This window comes from Balaenoptera borealis (genome assembly GCF_965194805.1).
Source record: "Balaenoptera borealis genome assembly, chromosome: 12".
Lineage (NCBI taxonomy): Eukaryota > Metazoa > Chordata > Mammalia > Artiodactyla > Balaenopteridae > Balaenoptera > Balaenoptera borealis.
Window position 1 is genome coordinate 51,219,864 of NC_138869.1, and position 6,640 is coordinate 51,226,503.

Consider the following 6,640-nt stretch of genomic DNA (forward strand, 5'->3'; position numbering starts at 1 on the left):
AGGGATGCTTGGTGGCCTACTTTTCTTTCCTTCCTTTGGCTTCCCAGGCCATCCAGGAATGTGCCAGCAGAGCAGGATCCCCAAACTCACAGAGTTAGGGATCTTCCAAGCATCTCCCACCCCTGAATGTAGCTATAGGAAAGCCATAGGGAAGGCTGCATATCTTCTGGCTTGGGCTATGGTTTGTTTTGTTTTTTTCTTGTTTCACCTTTACTTTTTTTAAATTGAAGTATAGTGAATTTACAATGTTGTGTTAGTTTCTGGTGTACAGCAAAGTGATTCAGTTATACGTACATCTATATATGTGTATATATATATATATATATATATATATATATATATATAAAATATATATATACTCCTTTTCAGTCTTTCCATTATAGTTTATCACATGTTATTGAATATAGTTCCCTATGCTATACAGTAGGAACTTACTGTGTATCTATTTTATATATAGTAGTTTGTTGCTTTATCAGTAAACTTTTGTTACTTTTATTTAATATCATCACTGTTAACATTTATCCTTTATCAGTTTAATAAGACCCTCTTTTTAAAAAAATGTTTCTTTTTTTAATTGGATTATAGTTGATTTACGTCGTGTTAGTTTCAGGGGTACAGCACATTGATTCAGTTCCATATATATACACTTTTTCAGATTCTTTTCCATTATAGTTTATAACAAGATATTGTTCCCTGTGCTATACAATAGGGCCTTGTTGTTTATCTATTTTATATGCAGTAGTTTGTAGCTGCTAATCCCAGACTCCTAATTTATCTCTCCCCACTTGAGCTATGTTTTTACACTGGCAGGATAGACAAGTCTTGGGCAACATTGAAAACTAAAATAATAATAACTAACACTGAAGATGAATGGTTACTAGTGTATTCCTCCTCACTGTTGTCTGCACTGCAGATCCCTCGTCTTTGAGACGGATGGAGAGAGAAGACAGCCATGCCGGCCTCCAAGAATCTTTCATGAGTCTTCATCAGAGATCAGGGGCCCAGAAGGTGGGGAGGAGTGTCTGCTCCACTGATGGCCTGATCCTGGGGCCACTCCGCAAGGCTGCCTTGACTTGTCCCCCAATACTGGGCTGCCCCACATACACCCATCTGTTTGAGCAACATCCTTCCCTCCCAAGGCTGGCTAGTGGCAGCCCATAGGAATCAACAGGTGGACCTGGAATGGAGATGAAGCCTTTCCCATCGTGATGCTCTACCAGGATCCATGGGAGTGATGATAAGAATTTCCTTTTTGTCCCTCTAAGTTTCTTGCTCTCTGAGGCCAGGGACAAGGCAATTCATCTCCTAGAACCTCATTTACCTTGTCCTTGCAAAGGGGGTGTCCCAGGAGTGCTCATCTCAAAGGGCTTCTGTGAGAACCGAAAAAGGTATTTATAAGAAAATATTCAATACTTCATAAACCGTAAATCAGTGGATCTCAATTTATGGTCTGTGGCCCCCAGAGGGGCTCTGAAACTCTTTCAAAGGGTCTCAGAGGTCAAAACAATTGAAAAAATAACACTAGGACTTCATTTGCCTTTTTCACTGGGTTGACATTTGCACTAATGGTGCAGAAGCAATGGTGGGTATAAATGCTGGCACCTAGGCGTGAATTAAGTCCGTGTACCAGACTGTACTAGTGGTCAGTGTATTCGTCACCTACCTGAAGAGAAAAAAATTTGCAATTAAGAATATCTTTGATGAATCAGCACAAAGTATTAATTTTATTGAATAGCAATTCTCAAATATACATCTTTTTAATATTCTATGTGATGAGATGGGAACTACACATAAAGCGCTTACATGGCATTCTGAAGAGCAATGTTCATCTCAAGGAAAACTGTATGATTATTTGAGTTTTGATATGAACTAGCCACTTTTTTCATGCAACACCAGTTTTACTTAAATGGACAACTTACAGACTTAGGTATTTGGCAGACATTTTCTCAAAAATAATGAAGCGAGGGGCTTCCCTGGTGGCGCAGGGGTTGAGAATCTGCCTGCCAATGCAGGGGACACGGGTTCGAGCCCTGGTCTGGGAAGATCCCACATGCCGCGGAGCAACTAGGCCCGTGAGCCACAATTACTGAGCCTGCGCGTCTGGAGCCTGTGCTCCGCAATAGGAGAGGCCGCCATAGTGAGAGGCCCGCGCACTGCGATGAAGAGTGGCCCCCGCTTGCCGCAACTAGAGAAAGCCCTCGCACAGAAACGAAGACCCAACACAGCCATAAATAAATAAATAAAAATAATTCCTTACTATAAAAAAAAAAAAAAAGTTAAAAAAAAAATAATGAAGCGAGCCTGTCACTTTGAGGAAAATAAATCAAGGTATCTGTTATCAATGATAAGATCTGAACTTTCATGCAAAACTAGAGTTTTGGAAAATTTGTATTTGCCTTTCTGAGCTTGGCAGTGTTCCAATGCTTAAACACTTTGGTGATGCCATTTTAACATACATAATGAAATGTTTCAAGGGTTGAAAGATCTGCAATGAGTTCATTGGACCAGTATTTCTCAGGTGACCAATACATGGTGCTACAGAATCATGCCTGGGTGAAAGATCCATTGAAAATGGAAAATTTTAATGAACAAGTGTATGATTTACAACCATTTGTCGAGTTTTAGTGTAGTATCAAAGAATAGTCACAGTTTTCTGAAAAGGCTATTTTAGTACTCCTCCCTTTTCCAACTCCATATCTACCTCAGACAAAACAACATTTTTGTAACAGGCTGAATGCAGAAGCAGACAGGAGAATCCAGCTGTCTGCTAAGCCACGCAGTAAAGAGCTTTGAGAAACGTAAAACAATGCTGTTCTCCTGCCTACATTTTTCTTTGTTTTCAGAAACGTGATCTTTTTAGAAAAATGTCATTTTATATTAACATGGAATGATTTTATGATATTTTAAAATAAACTAGTAAAATCAATATTTTAATTTCTATTATGGTAAATACTAGTAGATAAAACCCATATTAAAAACGCTCTATTAGGGTCTTAGGAAATTGTAAGAGTGTAATGCTCCTGACACTAAAGGTTTGAGAACCACTGCCATAGAGCACAGTATACATTTCAGTTTTTTTTAATCATTATTTCTCTCCCGGTTCCTAAAATGGATTTCCAATGGAGACCTCAGACTCCAGCTTCTATTCTCAAAGAAAGAGTCCCCTGCTTGCTTTCATTTTCCAGAGCAAGGCTGAGGAGCTTTCCCTGAGACTGAGGGCTTCAATAAAGTCCCCCATAAAGGGGACAGTGTCATGGGTTCTTCTCAGGCCACCCACAAGCAGAGGAGCCATTCAGTTTTGTAGCAGGTAAATTTCCACAGCCACCATCATGGGCTCGGAGTCCATCTTCAAAAAACATGTGAATGGGAGTGTGGCCCTTCCCATCCACACCGTCATTATATTTAGGCTGGGCAAGTTGCATGGCCTGCCCCTCCCCCGCCCGCACTTCCACCTCTTCTGCCAGGTGCATGGTTACTACGGGAACAGCCACTTTGCAAACTATGACCTTCCCCTCTGGCTACAGTTGATTGGCCAATCGGAGTATATCTCTGTGATTTTTGGACGTGGGACTCAGAGGGTCAGTCAGCCTCATTCCAGTTGCATAAAGATAGAGCACATAAAACTTGAGAGCCTTTATTATCCATGTTTGCTGCCACATGGACTGAGGAGCAAAGAGAGGCAATCTGCCGCAAAAGATGGGAATGAAAAAGATGTGCGGGGAGACGCCAAGTCAAGGGATAGAAGGAGTAACATTCTGCGGGCTAGCCCGGTTGCAGTGTTTCCTGGGACCCAGGCACATCCCTGTGAGTCATCCACTGCCCGCTCCACCACTCCCAAGTCCCAGCTTTTGTTGCTTGTTTGCTTAAGCAAGGCTGAGTTGCTAATCAGTACCAGAGACTACTCTCTTAGTAGCCTCAGAGTGGCACGTACTCAGGAAAAAGAATAATTTACTGTGTTAAATGGATGACAGATAACTTTGCATCTGATGATGGCAACGAATCAATTGTCCTTGGGTTTAAGCAGAACCTGCTGGTGTGTGTGAGCACGTCTGGGTTCAGGCTGGTGCTACCTGTCTCCACACAACAAAGCCCTTGGAGACTGGAAAGTACAATTGTCCTAGGACTTTCAAAGGAGTCACATGTTTCCCTGTTGCTTATGAAATTCTGGCTGAGTGGGTAGATGGAGGTTTGTTGTCCTGACCGCTTCTATCATTTCATTGTGCTTTCGGAGAAAGATTATTTTCAATCTCGGTGTCTTTACTGAGGAATGCAAAGTTATTCTATCGCTGTACAGCCAGGTGGGTCAGAGTTCTTAATCTGAGGTATGAGAATAAAATTTAGGAATCTGTGGATATGTATGGGCAAAAAATTACTTCTACATTTTCACTAATCTCTAACTGAAAATGAGCATTTCCTTTAATTACTCATGTGGGTAGCAAACCATAGTCGTATAAGGAAAATCCACTTATAAAAATTAAAATAAATGAGTCACGGGTATGAAATGTACAGTGTGGGGAATATAGTCAATAACTATGTAAAATCTTTGTATGGTAACATATCATAACTAAATTTATCATGCTGATCATTTTGAAATGTACAGAAATATTGAGTCACTATGGTGTGTAACAGGAACTAACACAGTATTGTAGATTATACTTCAAAAACAAACAAACAAACAAGTAAACTCAGAAAAAGAGATCAGATTTGTGATTACCAGAGGCAGGTTGTAGGGGGCGGGGAGTTAGATGAAGACAGTCAAAAGGTACAAACTTCCAGTTATAAAATAAGTACTAGGGATGTAGTGTACAACATGATAAATATAATTAACACTGCTGTATGTTTATATGAAAATGAAGAGAGTATATCCTGAGTCCTCATTACAAGGAAAATTTTATTTTTCTATTTCTTTAATTTTGTATCTGTGATTATGGATGTTCACTAAGCTTATTGTGATAATCATTTCATGATGTATGCAAGTCAAATCGGTATGCTGTCCACCTTAAACTTATACTGTGCTGTATGTCAATTATACCTCAATGAAACTGGAAGGAAAAAAATAAAATCTTTTCTATAAAGGAAAGCAGAGTAATAGGGGAGATGGATCAAGAGAAAGTTAAAATGAAATATAATCATATTATATTTGTACTTTCTCATTTTTTAACTTAAAAAATGTACAAGAAAAAAATAACAGATATTTCCGTGTCACATTAAAGTGTTGCAGATATCCAGAAAAATTATTTGAGCTCATCATACTTCAGATTTACAGCAGTCATTAGATTCTCCACTAGATTCTATTATCTCACACATATATTCCTTTATTAAACATTTTAATATTTTGGTAACTGCATTTCTATTAATTAGTGCATTTTGTTGTATGCATTTAAACACATAATTCTAAGAATGGATTGATAGAATTCATCCAGGCACCAAAAACAAAACAAAACAAAAAAACCCCAAAACCCTAAACTAAACACTGCTTTAATTCACCTTCTTAGAAGCAGGGTAACACACAAGAAGCAGAGATTTGGTAAAAATATTACAAATATGGCTTCATTGCTACATAGGGCAGATTTTTATTAATAATATTCTAGTTGTACAGTGCTGGGTAATAAAACACTCAAGCTTAGTGTCTTAAATTATCAAGAGTCATCTATTTTGCATCTGAATCTTTAATTTAGGAAGACCTTGGAGGCGATAGCTCTTCTCTGCTCTGTGTGGCAGCACCTGGGGAAGCTTGACTGTGGAGGAAAGATCCACTTCCAAGATGACTCACTCACCTGGCCAGCAAGTTGGTGCTGTCTGTTGACCTAGAGCCAGCCAGGGCCGTCAGCCAGGGCCGTCAGCTAGGGCCTCTGCTTCCCTCCACGGGGGTCTCTCCACTGGTCGCTTGGGCTCCCAACTGCATGATGTCTGGATCCCAAGAGATTATTTGAGACACTGAGAGCTGCCGTTGCCTAAGACTTGAGCCTGGAAACTTGAGCAGTGTCCCTTCCACTGTATTTTATTGTTAAGCAGTCAAAGGGCCAAGTCAATTTCAAGGGGAAGGGACCCCATCTCCTGCTGGGGGGGATGTGGAATGATTTATAGGCAGCTTTTATCTACCACAGATGTGAACTATGATTTCCTTTGGAATTTCTTCTTTTTTTTTTTTAGCCACTTTTAAAAATTGACGTATAGTTAATTTACAATATTGTGTTAGTTTCAGGTGTACAGCAAAGTGATTCAGTTCTCTCTCTCTCTCTCTCTCTCTCTATATATATATATATATATATACTTTTTCAGATTCTTTTCATTATAGGTTATTATAAGATATTGAATATAGTCCCTGTGCTATACAGTAGGTCCTTGTTTTTTATATGTAGTAGTGTGTATATGTTTATCCCAAACTCCTAATTTATCCCTTCCTCCCCCCCTTCCCCTTTGGTAACCATGTTTGTTTTCTATGTCTGTGAATCTATTTCTGCTTTGTAAATAAGTTCATTTGTATCTTTTTTTTTAGATTCCACATACGTGATATCGTATGATATTTGTCTTTCTCTGTCTGACTTACTTCACTTAGTATGATCATCTCTAGGTCCATTCATGGTGCTTCAAATGGCATTATTTCATTCTTTTTTATGGCTGAGTAATATTCCATTGT

The 6,640-nt window shown here is 39.1% G+C and overlaps 1 long non-coding RNA gene across 1 annotated transcript; it reads right to left on the reverse strand.

The window, feature by feature from the left end:
* Positions 1–1,626: 1,626 nt before the first annotated feature.
* LOC309608563 lies at positions 1,627–6,232 on the reverse strand. The gene is made up of 2 exons (XR_014232971.1): positions 2,309–6,232; positions 1,627–1,973 (listed from the first exon to the last, which is right to left on the reverse strand). It is a non-coding gene; the product is annotated as an uncharacterized lncRNA (long non-coding RNA).
* Between the last annotated feature and the right edge of the window lie 408 nt (positions 6,233–6,640).